The sequence below is a fragment of the Ornithorhynchus anatinus genome, chromosome 4, assembly GCF_004115215.2.
Source record: "Ornithorhynchus anatinus isolate Pmale09 chromosome 4, mOrnAna1.pri.v4, whole genome shotgun sequence".
Classification (NCBI taxonomy): Eukaryota; Metazoa; Chordata; class Mammalia; order Monotremata; family Ornithorhynchidae; genus Ornithorhynchus; species Ornithorhynchus anatinus.
In genome coordinates, this window is record NC_041731.1 from 92,714,660 (window position 1) to 92,739,267 (window position 24,608).

Genomic DNA, 24,608 nt, shown 5'->3' on the forward strand with positions numbered 1-24,608 from the left:
CCTTGCAGGCTAGCGCTAGAGTTTGGGTTGAGATGAATGAATTGGTTTCAGCATCCCTTGGCACGGTGCTAACTTCTCAGTCAGTGACTGGATATGCTGATCCATGATCATTTGATTTTCACTGACCTGAAGGATGTTGACTTTGAGGTGAGATTTAAATAAAATGAGATGGGTGTTTTAATTGTTCACATAAAGTTGTTAACGAGAGGACGCAGTCTTGATACTGTTTCGACACTTTCCCTCGTGTCTGGCAGAGGGAACCCAGAAGGGCAAAGTTAGGGCTTCCGGAAATAAGAAGCCCTATTTTGTTAATGAATTGTACATCGCCTCGATTCTATTTAGTCGCCATTGTTTTTACGAGACGTTCTTCCCCTCGACTCTATTTATCGCCATCGTTCTCGTCTGTCCGTCTCCCCCGATTAGACCGTGAGCCCGTCGAACGGCAGGGACCGTCTCTATCTGTTGCCGACTTGTTCGTTCCAAGCGCTCAGTACAGTGCTCTGCACATAGTAAGCGCTCAATAAATACTATTGAATGAAATAGGAAGGAGGAGTCTAAGAAGCCTCAATCTTCATCCCCACACTCCGGAGAGCAGCAGAAAATGCTTGAGACTGAATGATTGAACGGATTACAGTGTTTGGCACGTAGCACATGTTTAATAAGTACCTCAATTATGATCATTCAAATTAACAGTTTGGGTCCCTTCATTCTCAGCCGGCCACACCTATAGGAAACTCTGACACCTTTTATTTGGAAGGCGTAGCTGGTGCCTAGGGTTTAAAGACTCCCTACCCTATCAGGAGCTGCAGGCATTCAAGGATCCAAATCGTCGATAAATTCACGCTGATGTATCTACCCTAAGCCGTCGCTGAAAGGGTTAGAGCAGTGACCCATTGATCCCGCCACCGCCATAATGTTTTTATGGGACTGATGAACACGACCAATTTTAACTAATTTTTATGCACTACTGGAGACATTTAACAGACATTTGGCAACTCTGCTGTCAATGTTCCAGACTTTGTGTTGTTTGATGGCAAATGGAGCTGCTCTGACCCTTTCATAGTGAGAGCTCAAAAAGTCACAGCCCTTAAGATATTCCCACAATCCCCCAGAGGCGGGAAGCAGCTTAGAGATCATGTCATCAGGTTGGTGCATCCAAGGAGCACCCCACAATTGGACACCGGGAATGTGGGTGAGAGAAAAATGCAGTTGGCAATCAAGAGGAGGTCAACAATAAATAACAAGGGAGTAAACATCTAAGTTAAGAGAAGATCTTCAGGACACCCGCTCTCTTCATCTTTAAATCTCTCCTATCAACTATTCAATCGATGGCATTTACTGAGTGCTTACTGGGTGCAGAGTACTGTACTGGGAACTTGGGAAAGTACAATGCAATATGACTCCTACCTCTTCCAGGAAGGCTTCCCTGATTAGTTCACAACACCTCAGTCACGGCAAACCAACATCTACCTTTAAAAATAATAATGTTGGTATTTGTTAAGCGCTTACTACGTGCAGAGCACTGTTCTAAGCGCTGGGGGAGAGACAGGGTAATCGGGTTGTCCCATCTGAGGCTCACAGTCTTAATCCCCATTTTACAGCTGAGGTGACTGAGGCACGGAGAAGTGAAGTGACTTGCCCACGGTCACACAGCTGACAAGTGGCGGAGCCGGGATTCGAACCCATGACCTCTGACTCCCAAGCCCAGACTCTTTCCACTGAGCCACGCTGCTTCTCTAACACTTGTGTACTTTAATTCTCTCCTAAGAATTTGTGTAGATACATATACTCTTGGTATACATCGCACAGATTCATCTATGCATTCAATTATTCGTTCAGATGTTCTGTCCCATTCTGTCTGTACAGGATCTAACTTCAAGCTTGTTCTTTCTCCAGTCTACACAACCTGTAAATCATTTTTTGTCTGTCTCCCCCATTGTTTTAAACTAACTAAACCCGTGTCTTTTTTTTATGCTATTTATTAAACACTTACTCTGTGCCAGGCTCTATACTAAGCTCTGGGATAGATACAAGTCATTCAGATGTTGGACACGGACCCTGTCCCACACAGGACTCGGAGTTTTAATCCCCATTTTACAGATGAGGTAACTGTGGCACAGAGAAGTTAAGCGACTTGCCCAAGGTCACAAAGCAAATAGCCGAGGCAGAATTAGATCCCAGGTCCTCTGACTTCCAGGTTCCTGCTCTTCCCACGAGGCCACACTGCTTCTTGCCATTCTTAAACTCTCCCGAGGGCCAAGAGTAGTGCCTAACACTCATGAAGTGCTCCATAAATGCCACAGATTGACGGGGAAGGGGTTTGAGGGAGGATTTATTTTTGTTTGGACTTTAGATTGTGAGCCCCATCTGCTACAGGGATAGTGTCTCATGTGATCGTCTTGTATCTACCCCGGTGCTTAGCTCAATGCTTGATGCTTACCGGGCACCTAATAAATATCATAACCAACCAACATCATTTAAAAATCTCAAGTTGAACTCCCGCTCGTTTTTTCAACGATCTGACTACCTTGTATCTACCCCCATATTTATTCAATACGACTGAATGATGGAAGGAATTACAGTATTTGGCGCACAGCACAAGCTTAGTAAGTACCACATTTATGATCATTCAAATTAACAATTCTGGGATTTGGGAGACCTGAGTTCTAGTCCTGACGCTGAAACTTGGGGAATGCCTTCTCTCCTGAAAGTTTCTAACTAAAGAGTCAAATAGGCAATTCTCCATGGCAGACACACATACAGAAATCCAGAAAAAGAACTGGAAACTTGACCACTAGGACAACTGTCGATGGGTGGTCGCTGCTTTTTCTTTCTTTTTATGGTATCTGTTACACTCTTACTGTGAGTAAGAGTTGTCCCACGTGGGGCTCACAGTCTTAATCCCATTTTACAGATGAGGTAACTGAGGCCCAGAGAAGTCAAGTGACTTGCCCACAGTCACACGGCTGACAAGTGGCAGAGCCGGGAGTCGAACCCACGACCTCTGACTCCAAAGCCCGGGCTCTTTCCACTGAGCCACGCTGCTCCTCTACAGTACAGTTCTAAGCACTATATTACAGGTGAGGAAATTGAGATACAGAGAAGTTAAGGGAACAGGTAATGAATCCTCATTTATCGGATGAGAAAACTAAGGTTAAGGGAAGTGAAGTGACCGGCCCAAGGTCACACAGGAGGCAACTGGCAGAGCTGGGATTAGAGGCCAGGTCCTCTGACTCCCAGGCCTGTGCTCTTTTCATTAGACCACACTTCTGCTCCTCCTCAACGCTATCCATCCACTCTAGCTTTTCAATATGGTCACCAATATCAATCTTACCTTATTGTATCACTCCTCAATTGTCTTCTTTCCTGTTTTTCTTCTGGGCCTGACATTTCTGGACTTCAGTTATTCCCAGGAGATTTTTCATCAAGGCAGGCTGGCTTCCAGACCTCAGTCCTTAGCTGCTAAAATTTATCACCGGTTAGAGAGACCTCCAGCGAGATGGACGACATCGAGGTCTGGTGAGTAGGTTGGCATTAAAGGAGCGAGGTTCGCGGACTGGGTTGTGGTAGGAGATTAGTAAGGTGAGGTAGGAGGGAGCAAGGTAATGAATTGCTTTAAAGCCAACGGTGACAAAGTTCTGTTTGATTCATTCATTCGTTCATTCGATAGCATTTATTGAGCGCTTATTATGTGCAGAGCACTGTACTAAGCACTTGGAATGTACAATTCGGCAACAGATAGAGACAATCCCTGCCCACTGACGGACTAATAGGCTAACTGGGGGAGACAGACGGACAAAAACAAAAGCAATAAATAGAATCAAGGAGATGTACATCTCATTAACAAAATAAATAGGGTAATAAAAATATATACAAATGAGCACAGTGCTGAGGGGAGGGGAAGGGAGAGGGGGAGGAGCAGAGGGAAAGGGGGGAAAAGGGGGCTTAGCTGAGGGGAGGTGAAGGGGGGGGCAGAGATGCAGCAGAGGGAGCAGAGGGAAAAGGGGAAGCTCAGTCTGGGAAGGCCTCCTGGAGGAGGTGAGCTCTCAGTAGGGCTTTGAAGAGGGGAAGAGAGTTAGTTTGGCAGAGGTGAGGAAGGAGGGCGTTCCAGGACAGCGGGAGGATGCGGGCCACGGGTCGACGGCGGGATAGGCGAGAACGGGGAACGGTGAGGAGGTGGGCGGCAGAGGAGCGGAACGTGCGTGGTGGGAGGTGGAAAGAGAGAAGGGAGGAGAGGTAGGAAGGGGCAAGGGGACGGAGAGCCTCGAAGCCTAGAGTGAGAAGTTTTTGTTTCGTGCGGAGGTTGATTGGCAACCACTGGAGGGTTTTAAGAAGGGGAGTGACAGGCCCAGAGCGTTTCTGCAGGAAGATGAGCCGGGCAGCGGAGTGAAGAATAGACTGGAGCGGGGAGAGACAGGAGGAAGGGAGATCAGAGAGAAGGCTGACACAATAATCCAGCCGGGATATTATGAGAGCCCATACCGGTAAGATGGCCGTTTGGGTGGAGAGGAAAGGGCGGATCTTGGCGATATTATCAAGGTGAGACCGGCAGGTCTCGGAAACGGATCGGATGTGTGGGGTGAACGAGAGAGACGGGTCAAAGATGACACCGAGGTTGCGGGCTTGAGGGACGAGAAGCATGGTCGTGCCATCCACTGTGATAGGGAAGTCAGGAAGAGGACAGGGCTTGGGAGGGAAGATGAGGAGCTCAATTTTGGCCATGTTGAGTTTTAGGTGGCAGACAGACATCCAGGTGGAGACGTCCTGGAGGCAGGAGGAGACACGAGCCTGAAGGGAGGGGGAGAGGTCCTCTTTCTAAACCTCCTCAGACAGGCACAAATCTTTCTACATATGAGTGTTAACCTATTAAATTCATTGGTCATTTTTCCAAACTACATAATCTGATACTTTGGTATCACCACTCTCAGTTAGTTTATGGAACTTAGTGTAAAGGGCACAGGCTTGGGAGTCAGAGGTCGTGGGTTCTTATCCCAGCTCCGCCACTTCACTGTGTGACTTTGGACAAGTCACTTAATTTCTCTGGGCCTCAGTTACCTCATGTCTAAAATGAGGACTAAGACTGTGAGCCCCACGTGAGACAACCAGATTTCCTTGTATCTACCCCAGTGCTTAGAACAGGGCTCGGTACATAGTAAGCGCTAAGCAAATACCATCATTAATTAATTAAATCGAGGATCTGATCACATATTAAAGACTGGAAACCTTCATCGTCGACTTCGGTTTGACTGTAAATGAAAACAACTTGGCTATAATTTGATATTTTAAGAAACAAATACAACAGACTTAAACCAATACCACAGCCTTTTCAAGTGTTTCTCTCAGATAAGTCAATTTCAGTAAAAATATTCATATTAAACACACATCAAAGCATCCCTGAGATTCACCGCATGGACTTTATATTAATTCTTCTAATCTTTTAGCTGGTCCCCATTTAGATTAATCTTGCTAGTCAGAAAGAAATAAAGCTTTAAAAGGTAACTGGGGTTTAAAAATATATATTTAGGTTTGTTTCCTCACAGTTTCAACATACAGCCTGCCCAACATTTTCATAAATCAAGTCCTAAATCAGCAACCTAGATCTCCTACATTTTCTATTTATATCATTCCACCTCCAAGTGATCTTAATGAAAGGCTGAAGAGCTTCTGTAGAACTGCAGATTAGTATCAATCAATTAATCAATCACTTGTGTTTATTGAGCACTCACAGTGGGCAAAGCATCAAACCAAATGCTTGGGAGAGTAGAATGTAATAGAGTTGATAGTCATATTCCCTCCCCACAAGGATCTTACACTCTAGATTAGTAGTTATCATACCTACAAACAGGTTTGCTTCCATCAGTGGGGGTCTGTGGGACCCCTATTTTGGGAGAAAGAGCCTCGAATGGTAAAGGAAGGAAAGGAGGCATGAATATCTTTTATTTCTCGAGACTTACCATGGCACACTAAGCCCTCATTTCCCTTACTCCCTCTCTCTTCTACTTCACCTATGCATTTAAATCTGTACCCTTGAAGTCTAGCCACCGCACTTATGGACATATTCATAATTTATTAATAATAATAATAACGATGGTATTTGTTAGGTGCTTACTATGTTCCAAGCACCGTTCTAAGTGCCGGGGGGAGACACTAGAAAATCAGGTGGTGCCGCGTGGGGCTCACAGTCTTATTTCAAATTTTACAGATGTGTTAACTGAGGCACAGAGAAGTTAAGTGGCTTGCCCAAAGTCACACAGCTGATAAGTGGCAGAGCTGGGATTAGAACCGACAACCTATGGCTCACAAGCCCGCTGTTTCCCCTAATAATAATGGCATTTGTTAAGCGGTTACTATAAGCCAAGCACTGTTCTAAGCACTGGGGTAGATACAAAGTAATCAAGTTGTCCCACATGGGCTCACAATCTTAATCCCCATTTTACAGATGAGGTAGCTGAGGCACAGAGAAGTGAAGTGACTTGCCCAAAGTCACAAAGTAGATAAGTGGCAGAGCCAGGATTAGAACCCATGTCCTCTGGCTCCCAAGCCCTTGCTCTTTCCATTAAGCCACTCTGCTTCTGCGTGGCTACAAAGACTGTGTCCAACCTGATTACCTTGTATTTATCTCAGAATGTAATACAGTACCTGGCACATAGTAAGCGCTTAACAAATATCTTAAAATAAATTCCACAATCCTCACTGTAACAACAGGGTTAGAATGGCTGTCTACTTCCAAAAGTGCGGTACAGCAGAGGTAATTTTGGAATAATCCCTTGTTGACTTGAATCAATCGATCAATCGATCAGTGTTATTTATTGAGCACTTACTGTGTGGAGAGCACTATACAACAGACTAGAGTTGATAGATAATGATAATAATAACAATTATGGTATTTGTTAAGTGCTTACTTTGTGCCAAGCACTGTTCTAAGCGCTGGGGTAGATACAAGGTAATCAGGTTGTCCCCCATGGGGCTCACAGTCTTAATCCCCATTTTACAGATGAGGTCACTGAGGCCCAGAGAAGTGAAGTCACTTGCCCAAAGTCACACAGCTGACAAGTGGCGGAGCTGGGATTAGAACCCACGACCTCTGACTCCCAAACCCGCACTCTTTCCACTAAGCCACGCTGCTTCTCAGTAGATGTGATTGCTACTCACCGAAACCAACTGGTCCCTTCTGTGGAGTCTGGACAGAACAAGAAGTTGGTCAGTAGGACCCGGGAACTGACAGCAATAGAAGACTCAGCCCTTTTTTTCTTTTTCTTCCACTTCCTTCTGTGTCACTCTGACTTGCTCCCTTATTTATCCCCCTTCCCAGCCCCACAGCATTTACGTACCTACCTGCAATTTACGTATTTATATTTACGTCTGCCTCCCCACTAGACTGTAAGCTCACTGGAGGCAGAAAATACATCCGTTATATCCTACTCCCCCAAGCATTTAATACAGTGCTCTGCATACAGTGAGTGCTCAATAAATATGATTGACTGATTGAAGGAGGGAACCCAGGGCCAGGCTGGAAGGACTGTAGCTGAGTTTGGGCTAAAACTCTGTTCAGGACTAGAGCAATATGCTTGCCAAATACAAATACACTAGAGTGGAAGCTTGTTGTGGGCAGGGAATGTGTCTGCTAGTTGTTATACTCTTCCAAGCTACAATCCAGTGGCTTGCACACGGTAAGCACTCAATAAATACGACTGAATGAATTAAATGCAATACACTTAAAACTCATCATGAGGCACTTCAAAAACCTGAAAACATATGAGATTATACCGTGCTCTTCCAAACAGTACAGTGATCTGCACACAGTAAGCAGAACAGGTATTGAATCCCTATTTTTACAGCTTAGGAAACGGAGGCACAGAGAAGATAAGATTACACAGCAAACAGGTGGCAGAGTCAGAATTAAAATCCAGATCCTCTGACTCTCAGAACCATGCTTTATCCACTAGGCCACGTTGCTTCTCTTTTCCTTTCAACATTAGTTATGTTCCTTCTTTAGAGAATGTGTTCGGACTTTGTGGAGGAAAGAAAAGCGGTAGGCATTTTGAAAGATTTTTAGACGGGATTTTAATAAATAAAATGAATAATATAACCACACCACGTGCTGTAGACACCCAACATTGATTGTGGTGAGAGGTCATGTCGAATATATTGTATTTTAGTCTCCCAAGTGTTCAATCAATACTATTGATTGATGTAAGACAGCAAGGCATTCCTCCACCAATGCCTCTTCTGAACATCACTTTGGGGAGCAGACAGCCATCCTAGTCTTTGACGGACTGAAGTCAGATCAGGCAGTAGTTACAAAAAAATATTCGTCTTAGAGATCACCACTGTCAGAGGCAGCTTGGGCCAGTTACCTTCTGCCCAGTGTTGATAATAGTACCACACCAGGGGAAGGAGACAGCCAAATTAAGTTGATAAATGGCTTTTCAGACTGACTTTTTCTTCTATTATTATTTTCTGAAAACAGTCCGTCCATTATTGTTGTGCCAGAGATTAATTTTCCATTTTACAACCTATTTATTAAGCCTCTACTTCGATATCAGTTCTTACCAGCACCTGCTGCCGGACTATTGCATCTCCTGCCTCAAATGAAGCTTGATTAAAGCATACTCCGGTATGATCTTTAACCAGCAATAGACTCTTGGCCAAAAGGTAGGGCCCCAAGAAGGACAGATGTGGAACGGGCTCTCTGTTTTAACACATTCTGCAGCTAATTTTACAGGGCGATCACGGGTGGATCTCAATCGATCAATCGGTAATATTTTCTGAGCGCTTACTATAGGTAGAGCACTGTAATAAGTGATTGAGAGAATACAATAAGTACAGAGTCGGTAGACACGTTCTCCGCCCACAACGATCGCAGAGTCTCCTCATTTGCTCAAATACAGAAGGACTGCGGGAGAGGAGGGAGCCTGTTTTGCGGCTCATTTCAAATTCTCCAAACTGCTCTTCATTTGGAATGATTACAAATGGACCCACTTAAGGGCTACAACATCTGTTGAGGGATGATGAAACAGGAGGAGTTAGAGGGAGAGAACTGCCTTGAGGATCACGGGAGAAGTGGCCAGAGGGTGTGGGTGGGCAATCAGTCAATCGGCTTTATTGAGCGCATACTGTGTGCAGAGCACTGTACTAAGCACATAGGAGAGAGAGTACAATATAACAATATAGCACATAAGTTCCCTGCCCACATTGAGCTTACAGTCTAGAGGGGGAGACAGATAGACAGACAGACAGAGACAGATATCCCTCCTCGCAAGTGCCACCCCCTCGACCTGCGCCTTCGACCCCATTCCCGCTCACCTTATAAAAACCATCGCCCCTGCCCTTTTCCCTTCCTTAACTTCTATCTTTAACCACTCAATCTCCAATGGCTCCTTCCCCCCTACCTTCAAACATACCCATATCTCCCCCATCCTAAAAAACCCCTCTCTTGACCCCACTTCCCCTTCCAGTTATCGCCCTATCTCCCTACTACCCTTCCTTTCCAAGATCCTAGAACGAGTCATCTATACTTGCTGGTTAGAATTCCTTAACTCCCATTCTCTCCTGGACCCCCTCCAATCTGGCTTCCGTCCCCTCCACTCTACCGAGACTGCTCTCTCTAAGGTCACCCGTGACCTCCTTCTTGCCAAATCCAATGGCTCCTACTCCATTCTGATCCTCCTTGACCTCTCTGCTGCCTTTGACACTGTCGACCATCCCCTCCTCCTCCACACCTTATCTCACCTTGGCTTCACGGATTCTGTCCTCTCCTGGTTCTCCTCTTATCTCTCTGGCCAGTCTCCCATCCTTTAACTGTTGGAGTTCCTCAAGGGTCAGCCCTCTTCTGTTCTCCATTTACACTCACTCCCTTGGGGAACTCATTCGCTCTCACGGCTTTGACTACCATCTCTACGCAGATGACACGCAGAGCTACATCTCCGCCCCTGTCCTCTCCCCCTCCCTTCGGGCTCGCATCTCTTCCCGCCTCCGGGACGTCTCCACCTGGATGTCTGCCCGCCACCTAAAACTCAACATGAGCGAGACTGAGCTCCTCATCTTCCCTCCCAGACCCGGTCCTCTCCCAGACTTCCCTATCACCGTGGATGGTACGACCGTCCTTCCCGTCTCTCGGGCCCACAACCTCGGTGTCATCTTTGACCCGTCTCTCTCGTTCACCCCACACATCCTATCCGTTACCGAGACCTGCCGGTCTCACCTTTATAATATCGCCAAGATCCGCCCTTTCCTCTCCACCCAAATGGCTACCTTACTGCTACGGGCTCTCGTAATATCCCGGCTAGACTATTGTGTCAGCCTGCTCTCTGATCTCCCTTCCTCCTCTCTCGCCCCGCTCCAGTCTATTATTCACTCCGTTGCCCGGGTCATCTTCCCGCAGAAACGCTCTGGGCCTGTCACTCCTCTTCTTAAAAACCTCCAGTGGTTGCCTATCGACCTCCGCTCCAAACAAAAACGTTCTCACTCTAGGCTTCGAGGCTTTCCATCACCTCGCCCCTTCCTACCTCTCCTCCCTTCTCTCTTTCTACCGCCCACCCCGCACGCTCCGCTCCTCCGCCGCCCACCTCCTCACCGTCCCTCGGTCTCACCTATCCCGCCGTCGCCCCCCGGGACACGTCCTCCCGCGGTCCTGGAATGCCCTCCTTCCTCACCTCTGACAATCTAATTCTCTTCCCCTCTTCAAATCCCTACTTAAAGCTCACCTCCTCCAAGAGGCCTTCCCAGACTGAGCTCCCCCCTTTTTCCCTCTGCTCCCTCTAACCCCCCTTCACCTCTCCGCAGCTAAACCCTCTTCTCCCCACTTTCCCTCTCCTCCTCCCCCTCTCCCGTCCCACCCCCTCAGCACTGTACTGGCCCGCTCAACTGTATATATCTTCATCACCCTATTTATTTTGTTTAATGAGATGTACATCACCCTGATTCTATTTATTTGCCATTGTTTTTATGAGATGTTCTTCCCCTTGACTCTATTTATTGCCATTGTTCTTGTCTGCCCGTCTCCCCCGATTAGACCGTAAGCCCGTCAAAGGGCAGGGACTGTCTCTACCCGTTACCGATTTGTACACTCCAAGCGCTTAGTACAGTGCTCTGCACATAGTAAGCGCTCAATAAATACTACTGAATGAATATCAATATAAACTGTCTTGCTTTATGCCGTCAAGTCGCCTCTAACCCATAGCAACGACATGGACGCATCTCTTCCAGAACACCCCGCTCTCCCTCTGCACTCGCTCTGGTAGTGGATCCACAGAGCTTTCTTGGTCAAAATAGGGGAAGTGGCTTCCCACTGTCTCCTCCTGCACAGTCAACTTGAGTCTCTGCCTTCGACCCTCTCCCACGCCACTACAGCCCAGCACGGATGAGTTTTGACTTGGAGCAGATGGCCTTCCACTTGCTAGCCACAGGCCAAGCTAGGAATGGAACAGGTAGGTCTCTGCTTGACTCTCTCTCCTGTAGTTGAGATTGGGAGAGTACTGGAAACTCTCCAGGTGTGACTCTAAGAGTGGCATAAATGAATTACAGATCTGTATATAAGTGTTGTGGGGATGGGAGGGGGAGATGAATAAAGGGAGCAAGTCAAAGCGAACCAGAAGGGGGTTGAAGAAAAGGAAAAGAGGGCAGAGTCAGGGAAGGCCTCTTGGAGGAGATGTGCCTTTGATAAGGCTTTGAAGTGGGGGACAGTAATTGTCTGTCGAAGCAGCGTGGCTGAGAAGCAGCGTGGCTCAGTTGAAAGAGCCTGGGCTTCGGAGTCAGAGGCCATGGGTTCGACTCCCAGCTCTGCCACTCGTCGGCTGTGTGACTGTGGGCGAGTCACTTCACTTCTCTGTGCCTCAGTTACCTCATCTGGAAAATGGGGATTAACCGTGAGCCTCACGTGGGACGACCTGATTCCCCTGTATCTACCCCAGCGCTTAGAACAGTGCTCTGCACACAGTAAGCGCTTAACAAATACCATTATTATCATTATTATTATTATATGTGGAAGGAGGGCGTTTCAGGGCAGAGGTAGGATGTGGGCCAGCGGTCGGCAGCAAGATAAGCGAGATCGGGGTAGAGTGAGAAGATTACCTCCTCACAGCCAAGGCTCACTCTGATGTAGTGAGGCTTTTCTACTCTTGAGTACTTACGTACATATCTGTAACTTTATTTGTATTAATGTTGATCTCCCCCGCTCTAGACCACAAGCTCTTTGTGCGCAGGAAATTGTACTGTACTTTCCCAATCACTTAGTGCAGTTCTCTGCCCAAAGTATGCACTCAATAAATACTGTTGAATGAATTAATACTCTCAGCTCTCTTCCCGGCCCCGCTGCTGCTCTTTGTGAAACAGCTGATGACTGGGTCAGACTCTCCTACCGTAAGTGCAAAAATGTCTTAGAAATAGCCAATATCCTTATGTGTGGATAGAGGGGATTTTGAACAGCCCACCCAACTCGCTTGCCAGATCCTCTGACCTAATTTCCTTCTCTCGCAATTCTTTGGGCGCCTGAGAAGTACATTATAATTAGACTGGAAGTTCCTTGAGGGCGGAGAAGATGCTTAACTCTACTATATTGAACTCTCCCAAGCATTTAGTACAGTACTCTGCACTCAGTAAGCACTCCACAAATGGCATTGATTGATTAGCAAGAGAACCATCTCCAATCAAAAGGAGGAACCCCCGGGTCCAAAATCAAATATTATTACTAAGCTCTTACTGGGTCTCATTTAGCAGTGAGAAAGCAGTGCTCTCTGGAGGATATTCACTAGCTCGGGTATTAAGCTCCCTCATCTGTAAAATGGGGATTAAGACTGTGAGCCCCTCGTGGGACAGCCAGATTCCCCTGTGTCTACCCCAGCGCTTAGAACAGTGCTCTGCACATAGTAAGCGCTTAACAAATACCAACATTATTATTAAGGGCTCCGTTTAGTGTAGGGAAAGTGATATCAATAGCAAATTGAAATAACCCAGAAGAATTAAACCAGCTCCCCAAATCTACTCCCTTTTCATTGTCTGGATCAAGACCAATATCTTGTAAACTGCTTTACTGTTATGATTAAGTTATTCTAATTTGTTTAGGAAAGTGGAGAAAGAAGTCCATTCATTAGAAATAACGCAGTGGGGGCAAAAGAATTTCAATACAAACAGCTCTGGTTCTGCACAAACAAAAGAAACAAGGAACACAGCTATGAAGTGAAACAGTGAATTGATGATTTCCTAATGTTTTACAAGGATGTGGCATCTAGCAAGTAGTTACGTGTGTTCAGAGCACGGGATCAGACCCAAACATGTTTGCCACTGTCCTATTGGATGATCTTGGGCAAGTCAGAGAAGCAACGTGACCTAATGCATTAACCATGGGCCTGGAAGCCAGAGATCCCGGGTTCTAAGCCTAGCTCCACCACTTACCTGTTGTGTGACCTTGGGAAAGTCATTTCACTTCTCTGTGCCTCAGTTTCCTAACTGCAAAATGGGTATTCAAATTCTGTTCTCCCTCCTACTCAGACTGTGGGACAGGGACTGTGTCTGACCTGTCTTCTATCTATCCCAGCTTAGAACAGTGCTCGACACACAATAAGTGCTTAACCAATACTCTTTAAAAAAAAATGCTTTACAATGGGAAAAAAGATTATCATGGCTTCTCAGCTACCAATTCAGTGTGCCAGAACCAAGAAACGTATAGAGAAGAGAAAAGAAACTCAAGCGAGAGGACGTAATGCATAGTCATTCAGACCTACACCCTGAGGCTCTGGAATAACATATTTTTTGAAGGAAATACTAACAAAGAGGGAAAAACAAGAGTTCTCTGGGTTTTGTGGTTTAATGGTGAGATGTATGTAGTTATCACATTTAATAAGCACTTACTATGTGCTAAGCGGTGGGATCGATCCAAGACAACCAGACTGTATGGAGTTCCATTTCAGAGTTCCATTTCTCCTCAGGACTCACGATCTATTTTATGTCTATTTTACAGATGAGGAAATTGAGGCCTGGGGAGATTAAGTTTCTTTCTCAAAGTCATACATTAAGCAGCATGGTGTAGTGGATGGAGCACAGGCCTGGGAGTCAGAAGGTCACGGGTTCTAATCCTGACTCTGCCACTTATCTGATGGGTGACCTTGGGCAAGTCACTTCACTTCTCTGGGCCTCAGTCGCCTCTTCTGTAAAATGGGGATTGAGACCATGAACCCCACCAGGGACTGTGTCCAACCCAATTTGCTTGTACCAACTTCAGTGATTAGTACAGTGCCTGGCCCATAGCAAGACCTTAACAAATACCATAATTATTAAGCCAGTAGCAAACCTGTGCATTCTTCCCCCTAGGTCTCACTGCCCCCCTGGTGAATTAACAGCTGAGCCTGCTGATTGCATCAGGATGCATGTTTAATATGCTGCAGGAAGTCAGTGAAACTTGCCTTCCTTTGTAATTAATCTTTTCTAACTGAAGTGCAAAAATGGGTGAACGATATTCCCATCCAGAAATACCTAAATGAGTGATTCTTAATGAGATTCTTGTGTCCTTTCCATCTTTCTCAGAGCTCCTGGGGCCAGCTGTTCAAGGCAACTCAGCTGACTAAGCTCTTTAAAGGAGGAATTACATCATTCACTCATTTTACGTGGCCTCCAAGCTCCCGGTACTATCTTCTGCACTTAGAAGATGCCCAGTGAAATACCGATGCTGCTCATTCTAGTATGTCAGCAAACCTCTGTATTGTTACTTAAAACCGTTTTTATAGAAAAAACTTTCAGCCCCCAGCAGTCCTCAATGGGCTAATGTTCACGGTTGACTCAGCCTCATTTTACATTTTGGACCTTTGAACACACTTCCCTAACATGCTGGCCATTCACACCTACAGAGTGAAACGTAGAGAAGCAGTCTTGCCTAATGGAAAGAGCCCAAGCCTGGGGTCCAAAGGATCTGGGTTCTAATTTGGCTCCATCACTTGCCTAGGGCAGGTCACTTAACTTCTCCGTATCCCAGTTCCCTTATCTGCAAAATGGGGATTTGATGCCTGTTCTTACTCCTACTTTGAATGTGAGCCTCAGGTGGGGATCTGAATAATTTGTATTTACCCCAGAGCTTAACCGCTTGACAAATACCACAGTTATTTTTATTATTATAGTAATGATAATCATTATTAGTAGTATTAACATGGATTCTCCAAGAGATTTTTTAGGGATTCATTCAGTCATATTTATTGAGCACTTACTGTGTGCAGAGCACTGAACTAAGCACTTAGGGATCTTTAAATACGGTAGCTTTCTTTACCTATCAGTTGTACCACATTTTTATTATATATATTTAGTGCATAAATATGAACTGAATATATAGTAAGTTATAATAAATGTAAGTGATATATATTAAGTGTTCACTCTGTGCAGAGAACTATACAAAGTGCTTGGCAGAGTATAATATAATAGAGCAAGCAGACTTGATCCCTGCCCTTAAGAAGCTCGCGGTCTATGGAGGGAAGCAGACGTTAAAATAAATTACAGGTAAGGTAAGCAACAGAATACAAAGATTTGGAAATTGAATCTAAAGGACCTCTTTGGTATCAAGGGAAGAACCAATGATTTTCAGGTTTGGTCCCTCAAATGCAATTAAGTAAAACTTCTTTGCAAAAAATAATAATAATACATTTTTGAAACTCTATGGTAGATAAAAGGAAATGAAACTACAGTTTTCAGACAGAGTGGCAGCCTATAACCACTCTTTTCCAAATGGAATAACAGCTTTGATGTGCTGAAATATGCAGGGGTTTTTTTTGTTTGTTTTTGTTTCTTATTTTCCTCCCATCCCAACCAAGCAATCCAGTGATAAGGACTGAAATGTGGACACCAGGTTCTGTGTTATTTTTTAGATCCTCTTTATTCCAGCACTTAAGAACAGTGCCCAGTGCTTAGAACGGTGCTTGGCACATAGTAAGCGCTTAACAAATACCATCATCATCATCCCTAGAGAACAGTGGCCTAGTAGTAGAGTTGAGGTTTGAACATCTTGTCCTCCGAGACCACAGAATGTGTTTCATTTCAAGGGCTGATCCTGACACATTTACTTTTGATTTTATTTGCTGATGGTTTGTATTTTTTTGTGGTTTTAGTTTAAAAAAAAAAGCAGCTCAGGTTACTAAGAGGGAAGAGAGTTATCAAATGGCGAAACTATATAAAGTCACCACTTTTTCTTTGCAAGTGCCTATACACCCGGGCAGAATCTCACTGCCTCTCATTAATAACAACTTATATTTTTACAGCTGAAATATTTTTTTCGTACGGTCTGTACGCTTACCTACTATCTCCCCTTTTGCTTTTATGATCAAAGCCTGTCGAGCACTGCAAACTGGTTATTGCTGAGTCTCTTCCCCCTTTGGATTCAGATGTGAGACCCACTAGAATAAAAAGTTGCAAATTTACCTTAGCTGTTCCCAAGTAAACATTAATGACACAATATCGCTGGCAGACAGAAAGGATGAATCAAGGTAATGCAAATAAAGCACCGAGAAACTGACTGTTGAAAGTTTGGGCCTCAAAAATTCATCCACCAGTCGATCATCTAATAGTCCAATACACTCCTCCCCTCCTTACTGAGTGTCCGGAGAATCCATGACAGATCGGTGTGGGATCAGGATTGGCAGCAGATGCAGGATTCAGGGGAGGCTTCCTCCAGGTTCCCAGCGAGGTCAGGGAGAGGAGGTGAAGAACAGAATGGAAGTCAAGCAGTGCAAGCCCTAGTAATAATAATAATAATGATGGTATTTGTTAAGCGCTTACTGTGTGCAGAGCACTGTTCTAAGCGCTGGGGTTGATACAAGGTGATCAGGTTGTCCCACTTGGGGCTCACAGTCATAATCCCCATTTTACAGATGAGGTAAGTGAGGCACAGAGAAGTTAAGGGACTTGCCCAAGGTCACACAGCTGACAAGTGGCGGAGCCGGAATTAGAACCCATGACCTCTGACTCCCAAGCCCAGGCTCTTTTTCCACTGAGTCACGCTGCTTCTGTAACGTAGGACCCGGGCCTGGGAGTCAGAAGGTCATCTGTAAAATGGGGATTAAGATTGTGAGCCCCAAAAGGGACAGCCTGATTGCCTTGCATCTACTCCAGCGCTTACAGCAGTGCTTGGAACTTAGTAAGCGCTTAACAAATCCTATCATTATTATTATTATTAAGGAAAGAAAACCTTAGCATGGTCAGGTACTGAGAAGCAATGAAAAATTCTTATCGGGGGATCCAGGGCTGAGTCAATAGCAGGAGTTCAGCTAATAATAATAATAGTATTTAAGTGGTTACTATGTGCCAGGCACCGTACTAAGCATCGGTGGGGATACAAGCAAATCGGGTTGGACACAGCCCCCGTCCCTTATGGGGCTCACAGTCTCGATCCCCATTTTACAAATGAGGTAACTGAGGCACAGATGTGTAGAAGCATGGCCTAATGGCAACGTGGCTCAGTGGAAAGAGCCCGGGCTTGGGAGTCAGAGGTCATGGGTTTGAATCCCGGCTCTGCCACTTGTCAGTTGTGTGACTGTGGGCAAGTCACTTCACTTCTCTGGGCCTCAGTGGCCTCACCTGTAAAATGGGGATGAAGACCGTGAGCCTCACGTGGGACAACCTGATTACCCTGTATCTACCCCAGCGCTTAGAACGGTGCTCTGCACATAGTAAGTGCTTAACAAACACCAACATCACCATTATTAAGAGCACAGGCTTGGGAGTCGGACGTGGGTTCTGATCCCAGCTCCGACACCTGTCTGCTGTGGACATTGGGCAATTCACTTAACTTTTCCGTGCCTCAGTTCCCTCATCTGTAAAACGGAGATGAAGACCATAAGCCCCACGTGAGACAACCTGATTACCTTGCATCTACCATCATTTAGAACAGTGCTTGGCACGTAGTAAGCGCTTAACAAATCCCATCATTATTATTATTATTGCCCAAGGTCACACAGCAGACGAGGGGCAGAGCTGGGATTCGAACCCATGACCTCTCCCAATCCTGTGATCTTTCCACTGAGCCACGTTGCCAACAGGCCATGCTACTACACATCTGTGCCTCAGTTACCTCATTTGTAAAATGGGGATCGAGACCGTGAGCCCCATAATGGACGGGGGCTGTGTCCAACCCGATTTGCTTGTATCCACCCCGATGCTTAGTAAGGTGCCTGGCATATAGTAAGCACTTAACAGATATTATTATTATTATTAGCTGAACTCCTGTTATTGACTCAGCCCTTGGTCCCATGATTAGAATTTTTCATTGCTTCTCAGTACCTGACCATGCTAAGGGTTTCTGTCCTTAATAATAATAATAATAATAATGATAGGATTTGTTAAGCGCTTACTATGTTCCAAACACTGCTGTAAGTGCTGGGGTAGATACAAGGCAATCAGGCTGTCCCAAGTGGGGCTCACAATCTTAATCCCCATTTTACAGATGAGGGAACTGAGGCACAGAGAAGTTAAGTGACCAAAGACACAGCTGATAAGTGGCGGAGCCGTGATTAGAACCCATGACCTCTGACTCTGAAGCCGGTGCTCTTTCCACTAAACGATGCTGCTGTCGTCCTTCCAATACCACTGAAGTTTCCCAACACCCACAGTACTTTGATTCCCCCCAGCTCCCAGGATTTCAACTCTTCTTCCCTCACTCTCCCGAACCCCTGCAAATCAATCAAACGGTCATTGGTATTTATTGAGTGCTTACTGTGTTCAGACCACTGTACTAAGTGCTTGGAAGAGTAATAATAATAATAACGTTGGTATTTGTTAAGCGCTTACTATGTGCAGAGCACTGTTCTAAGCGCTGGGGGAGATACAGGGTCATCAGGTTGTCCCACGTGAGGCTCACAGTTAATCCCCATTTTACAGATGAGGTAAATTAGGCCCAGAGAAGTGAAGTGACTTGCCCACAGTCACACAGCTGACAGGTGGCAGAGGCGGGATTCGAACTCATGACCTCTGACTCCCAAGCCCGGGCTTTTTCCACTGAGCCACGCTGCTAGTTGGTAGACAGGTTCCCTGATCACAAGGAGCTTAGAGTCTACAGGGGGAGGCTGACATTAAAACGAGTTAATACACAAATAGGCTCAAAGTCTATGTAGGAGAAGTCCAAGAATTTGTAGGAGCAGATTTTATTCCTTACCTGGCATGCGTGGAGCATGAGAAGAGAAGCAGCGTGGCTCAGTGGAAAGAGCCCGGGCTTGGGAGTCGGAGGTCATGGGTTCGAATTCCGGCCCTGCTACTGGTCAACGGTTTGACTGTGGGCAAGTCACTTAACTTCACTGTGCCTCAGTGACCTCGTCTGCGAAATGGGGATTAAGACTGTGAGCCTCACGTGGGACAACCTGATTATTTTGTATCTACCCCAGCGCTTAGAACAGTGCCCTGCACATAGTGATCACTTAACAAATACCAACATTATTATGATTATGATGAGAGTGGAGACCCTCAGTGGCGCTTACCCATCTCTCCACTGATTCTCAATCAATAGGGTTTACTGTGTGCAGAGTGTTTGTCTAAATTCTTTTCTAAGTTCTTGGGAGGGCACCACGTAACAGAGTTGGTACTCTTGACCCTTGCCCACAAGGAGTTACAGTCTAGAGGGAGAGACAGGCATTAATATAAAGGAATAAGTCACAGATATGTACATAAACGCCGTGGGGCTTGAGGGAGGGGTGAATAAAGGGAGCAAATCCGAGGGCGAGGGTGACACAGAAGGGAGTGGGAGAAGAAGACGCTCCCCTCACTGACCAGATCTCTTTCACTCCCCCCCCCCCGACTTTTCTCTTCCTTTATGGCCTGTTCCACCTACTGAGAGCTCACCTCCTCCAGGAGGCCTTCCCGGATTGAGCCCCCCCTTTCCCCCTGCTCCTCCTCCCTTTCCTATTCCCCCTACTCCCTCCCACTCCTCCCCCCCCTTCCCCTCCACACAGCACTTGTGTATATTTGTATATATTATTTCTCTATTTTATTAATGATGTGTATATATCTACGATTCTATTTATCTATTTTGATGGTACTGATGCCTGACTGCTTGTTTTGTTTTGCTGTCTCCCTCTTTTAGACTGTGAACCCGTTGTGGGGCAGGGATTGTGACTATCCGTCGTCGAATTGGACATTCCAAGGGCTTAGTACATTGCTCTGCACAAAGTAAGCGCTCAGTAAATGCGATTGAAGGAATGAAAGAATGAATCCCTACCTGATTTTCCTTCACTAATAATAATAATAATGTTGGTATTTGTTAAGCGCTTACTATGTGCCGAGCACCGTTCTAAGCGCCGGGGTAGACACAGGGGAATCAGGATGTCCCACGTGGGGCTCACAGTCTTAATCCCCATTTTACAGATGGGGTAACTGAAGCACAGAGAAGTTAAGTGACTTGCCCACGGTCACACAGCTGACAAGTGGCAGAGCTGGGATTCGAACTCATGACCTCTGACTCCAAAGCCCGTGTTCTTTCCACTGAGCCACGCTGCCTCTCCTATCACTATCACTAAGTCATCCCAGTTGCCACATACTTACCCCTCCCCTCGGCTTCCTATCCGTGACCCAGATAGAGTCTCCTCACCCCCACCGCTCCTCGACCCATAACTGAAGAAGGAACATAAGAAAAGGAAGATGAGCTGAGCTGAGATATAACTAGAGGAAGGTGAAGAGCAAAGACCGTGAGTGGAGAAAGCAGAAAGAGGCAGGAGAATTAGGAGGTTCATTAATCATCTGCATGTCTTTTTAGATGGGAAATTTCAGAGTAAAGTCATCAGCAGAGAGGAGTTTCTGAATGCGTGATTCAGTGACGGGCTCAACCAGTTAATCGTACTCTGTTACCATCTTCCAGATTCTTTGTTAATAATGGTGGCGTATGTAAAAGTTTACTTAAAGGTTGCTTCAGAGCTCTTCATCACATCGCCCCTTCTTACCTCACCTCCCTTCTCTCTTTCTCCAGCCCAGGCCGCACACTCCGCTCCTCTGCCGCCGCTCACCTCCTCGCTGGGCCTCCTTCTCGCCTGTCCCGCCGTCGACCCCTGGCCCACGTCCCCTCGCTGACCCGGAATACCCTCCCTCCTCACCTCCGCCAAACTGGCTCTCTTCCCCTCTTCAAAGCCCTACTGAGAGCTCACCTCCTCCAGGAGGCCTTCCCCGACTGACGCCCCCCCCCCCTTTTCCTCCGTCCCCCCTTCCCTCCCCTTCGGCCCGACTCGCTCCCTTTGCTCTACCCCTCTCTCCGCCCCACAGCGTTTGTATACATATGTACATATTTTTAATTATAATTCTATTTATTTTTATTAATGATGTGAATTTCCTCTACCCCTCTTCCTGCCCCACAGCACTTGTGTACACATAATTATAATCCTCACTTTTATTAATGATGTGCACGTACCGATAATTCTATTTATATTGGTGCTACTGATGTCCGTTTACTTGTCTTCATGCCTGTCTCCCCGCTTTTAGACTGAGCCCACTGTAGGCAGGGATTGCCTCTATTTGTTGCTGAATTGTACTTCCCAAGCAAATGGTAATTATTTATTGAGTACTTAATCGGTGCCACACATTATAGGAAATGTTTGGGAAATGACGAGCAAATTTATGGAACGGCCTTACTCAAATCCCGTCTTCAAAAGCCCTTCCCTGACTAAGCTCTCATCGCCCTTATTCACCCTCCATTCTGCATCGCTTTATATTTGGATCTAGACCCTGGAAGTACTAGATATTTACCCCCAATCCCAGCTCCGGAGCACTTACATACACGCCTCACGTGAGCCTCACGTGGGACAACCTGATTACCCTGTATCTCCCCCAGCGCTTAGAACAAGGCTCTGCACATAGTAAGTGCTTAACAAATACCAACATTATTATGCCTACTCTTATACTCTGCCTTTCCCCTACATGTAATTTAATTTAATGCCTTTCTCCCAGTGGAGTCTGTAAGCTCCTCGAGGGGGAGACCTGCCTCTACCAACGTGGCTCAGTAGATAGAGCCTGGGCTTGGGAGTCAGAGGTCATGGGTTCGAATCCCAGCTCTGCCACTTGTCAGCTGTGTGACTGTGAGCAAGTCACTAACCTTCTCTGTGGTTCAGTTACCTCATCTGTAAAATGGGGATTAACTGTGAGCCTCACGTGGGACAACCTGATTACCCTTTATCTAACCCAGCGCTTAGAACAGTACTCTGCACATAGTAAGTGCTTAACAAATACCAACATTATTATTATTATATTGTAATCTCCCAAAGCACTTAGTGCAAACCTGCACACAGTCAACTCCTAATAAATACCAGTGATTGGTTGAGAAAATATACAAAACAAAGGACATTTTTCCTTTCCCCAAGAAGCTTACAATCTAATTAGGAAGACAGACTAAAAATATGTACAAATAGAAGGATAAGTACAAAGAATAAAGATCAACTGTGAATTAGGAATATGAAATATTAATAAATTAGAAAAGCAATAGTGACAATATAATGGTATTTTTTGAGCTCCTACAGAACGCAGTGTATTATAAGGCACCTGGGAGAATAAAACAGAAGCAGAAGACATGTTTCTTTCCCTTAGGGAGCTTACACTTTAATAAGAGGGACAGACATAACAGTATTTATAATTAGTGGTTGTCTAATTGAATATATGTGTATAAGCTCAGAGAATGGGTATGCTTCGCATGTAGTAAGTGCTCAATAAATACAATTGAAAGAATTACTACATAAGCTCCTTGTGAGCAGAAAATGTGATGACCAATTCTGCTGTATCGTATACTCCCAAGAGCTTAGTATTCAGTCATTCATTCATTCAATAGTATTTACTGAGCGCTTACTATGTGCAGAGCACTGTACTAAGCGCTTGGAATGGACAAATCGGTAACAGATAGAGACGGTCCCTGCCCTTTGACGGGCTTACGGTCTAATCGGGGGAGACAGACAAGAACAATAGCAATAAATAGGATCAAGGGGATTGATTGATTAATTGACTGATTGATTCGTGCTGAGGCCATTTTGTTGATATGATTCTGGGTGTTTGGGAATTAATTGGAAAGGTGGAATTTAGGTGGGCTCGGTAGTAAGAGGGTTTTGAAGAAGGGGAAGTCTGAGATCTACGGAATCTGAGATAGGAGGGAGTTCCGGAGAAATAGTGAAAGATTCTTTCCTGACCCCTGGGGCAAAAGAGAGGCCTTGATGTAAGAAAATTACAGAAAAATCAATCAATCGATGGTATTTATTGAGCATTTACTGCGTTCAGGACACCATACTAAGCACTTGAAAGAGTACGAGACAACAGAGTTGGAAGAATAAGATAAAGAAGTCTTAAAGAAATAACTAAGAATTGGACAGATCATCTGAAAGTTGGGTTATCTGCTCTCCCAGAGTTTATGGTTGATGAGATCTCCCACTGTGCAGCGACGGAAAAGTAACTCCATCTGGAAATTCAAAACCTTCACAACTTTTAGAGTTCTGGTCTTGAGGCGCAGCATGGCTTAGAGGAAAGAGCACGGAGTCGGAGGTCATGGGTTCGAATCCCAGGTCTAACCCTTGTCAGCTGTGTGACTTTGGGCAAGTCACTTAACATCTCTGTGCCTCAGCTACCTCACCTGTAAAATGGGGACTAAGACTGTGAGCCCCACATGAGACAACCTGATAATCTTGTATCTACCCCAGCGCTTAGAACAGTGCTCGGCACATAGTAAGTGCTTAACAAATACCATCATTATTCTTATCATTTATCTGTTTCTACTTTCTTTTCTTCAGTATCATATGATTTCCATCTACTCAAAATGTTTCTGCTTCTTATTTAATATTGGTGGGAGCCTCGTTATAGCGATTTCATCAATTATCCTCAGTTTGGAGGATTTAATGCTTTCAAAATGACCTACAACATCAAGTTCCTCTGAAACATTAGGTGGGTCTTTTGAACTGCCAAGGTCAGAGCAGAATGCAAAAGTAGTTCGTTCCAGGGCATTTGCTCCTTGTTGTTTTGTTTTCACCCACTTTTATCCTGCTTTTATAGGCGGTGGTTTCATTTTTTAAAGGGGAAAAAAATCAACCTGACAAACAATAACCTACCTCTGATCACGGCAGGTGGCATCTTAGATATGATTTACAATGAAGATATGGCTTTCTCTGAATAAAAACATGTATTTAATTGGACAGAATAGCGAGGGTTTAATGGCTTTCATTTCTCCCTCTCATCAGACAAATTTCCAGAAAGCGGGCTATTTTTTCTTGAATTCTGAACAAACAGTGAGATAAAAGGTGAGTGAGTGGCTCAGGCTAGGAAGAGCTCTGACTATTATCAGCCATGCAGATGGGACCAAATGGATAAAGAGAGAAATTACAGCGAATTGGGCTGCCTGCCTACTGAACCGCTCGGCAGTCACAGGGTCACAAACTGAAGGGAGCAAACACTAACATTATGCTCTGAACAAGGTCAGTAAACACTGGCAAATATGTTGGCAAATAGAGTGTGTTTGCCCATGTAAAATGCTTCTCCTGTGGCTATTTTCAGGAATTTTACATGATTCTGATTTGATTCTTTCATAAATCTAGGCTCCCATTTCTATGACGGGATGGTATCTTGGTTCACATAGATGTCAACATAAAAATCCTAGTTTTAATTTCAGCTGGTCATCTCATTAAAATGAAATA